The sequence below is a fragment of the Trichomycterus rosablanca genome, chromosome 10 (genome assembly GCF_030014385.1).
Source record: "Trichomycterus rosablanca isolate fTriRos1 chromosome 10, fTriRos1.hap1, whole genome shotgun sequence".
Lineage (NCBI taxonomy): Eukaryota > Metazoa > Chordata > Actinopteri > Siluriformes > Trichomycteridae > Trichomycterus > Trichomycterus rosablanca.
The window spans coordinates 19663226-19665133 of NC_085997.1; the positions used below are offsets into that span (position 1 = coordinate 19663226).

General features: G+C 37.4%; 1 long non-coding RNA gene across 2 annotated transcripts; it reads left to right on the forward strand.

Annotated features, from left to right (window-relative positions):
• Window positions 1-497: 497 nt before the first annotated feature.
• On the forward strand, window positions 498-1626 carry LOC134321829 (uncharacterized). 2 transcript variants are annotated; one of them, XR_010013925.1, is made up of 3 exons: window positions 498-533; window positions 1134-1267; window positions 1427-1626. It is a non-coding gene; the product is annotated as an uncharacterized LOC134321829 (long non-coding RNA). The 2 variants fall into 2 exon arrangements; XR_010013924.1 differs by lacking the exon at window positions 498-533 and having other exon boundaries at window positions 879-1267.
• Window positions 1627-1908: the final 282 nt, after the last annotated feature.

A 1908-nucleotide genomic window follows, 5' to 3' on the forward strand; every position in this document is an offset into this window, starting at 1 on the left:
GCCCTGTTTTATTATTGTATCGCACACCAGCGCCGAGCTTCTGAACACCCCGGTTCAAGTGCCAGCTCTGCTACCGGTCGGCTAGGCGCCATCTAGCAGGCACAATTGGCAGTGCCGGCAGCAGACAGAAATTGGCCACTGTTTCTGCTGGGTTGGGAAAATGACCGGACTAAGTGGGTGGGGTCTTCAAACGCTATGCACAGACCCTGGTTAGTAGATAGCGGAAGACAAAAAATTGATTACGCTTAATCGGGAGAAAAAAGGGAGAAAAATGTATAATAAATAGAAAAAACAAACAAATACACTAACCCACCACAGCCAGGGTAAGACTACCAAGTTTAAGTGCTTCTGGCCTGGTCCAGCGTTCAGCAGACACAGTTGACTGAAGTAGGATAGAACGCTTCTTGCCACAGCAGGAGTCACTCTTACAGAGTACAGTGGTTCAATGTACAAGCTAAGATGTACTGCTGGCCATTGTAAAGGTGCAGCAGTCCTCAACCACAGAGAGCAGAGGCTCCAGAGTCAGGGGACAGGTAAGTTCACTACATCATTCACCTCTTCATTTAGCTTCTGATAGAGTCGGGTTTAGATTGGGATATTTAATAAATATTCGTCTTTGTAAGGGACCGTCTGCAAATTACACGTTTTAAACGTTCTAGTAATGCCAAACTAAGTAAGTGAGTTCTCATAAAGCACATTTATAAGAAACTTTGTTTTGGAAGCTTTCTTAAAGAACAATAAATAAAATTACTTTATCGTTTTAATGGCTATAGTTGCTCCACATTAATGTGTCACTACACTCGAGTCGAATTACATGGAACTTTTGGACTCTTCCCTATGTAGGTCTTAATAAGTAAAATAAAATATAGATTCATTTTGTATACACAATCATAAACAAGCTGCTGCACATGGAAAGCTACAGACTTACAGTCTAACATTTCAAAATCTGTCTCAGTGCTCATTCTAACTTAGTCACTTGTACTATTAAAGTTTGTTATCTTTCTTTTATTACAGAAAATGTAATTCATTATAGATTGAGACCAAGCTCTCTTGAGTAACTGTTCTCTAAATATTTGATTGGGTGAATTGCTATAGACTGGTTTTGAAACTAAATTCAATTTTTGTGATTTCAGTATTGAACTTTTGATGGCATGAGGAAACAAACTGGTTTCACCAAAGTTGCACGAGGGCCAGAAACTAAATGGCTTCATGATTGACAATACATTTACATCAAAGGCAGTGTACATTAGACAATGACACATTTACGGTAAGTTATTTAAAAATAATGTAAGCAGTATGTTTATATTGCATATTATTAATAATAATAAGTAATTTGTAGCATTTAGATTTCATGGTTTGGCAATAGGCTAACCCCCAACATTTTCTAAATGCATTGTGTGTGTGTGTTTGTTTTGTTTGTTTTTAGTTTGTCACCACAGATTTAGAGGACAGTGGTGTGGAGGTTGACACGACAACAGCATCTAGTGACCACAGAAGTACCACACCAGTCATTGTATGACTACAAGGGCTAAGGATACCTTAATCCACCTGAGTGACAGATTATTTGCTGTTGAGACTGTTCTGAAATATTTGGTTTCTGCATGCAACAATAAATAAGAAACATTTGTTTGCTTGGGACAAGATCTTTGTTAACCAGTATAATAGTGATTTCCTGACCTGTCCATAACTTGATAAGAAATATCTAAATATTATATGGGGTGTCCTCGTATTTATTTTTTTTTTTTTTATTAACATTACTGCATTGTTTCATTTATCAGAAATACATTATGACGTTTTAATTACTATCACAAATAACTCTAATAACCATAACTAATTTGGAATTTGAACATTGTAAATTCTTTGGCCAGTTGCACACCCGTGATGGAAGGCATGTCCATTTGGGTCCAG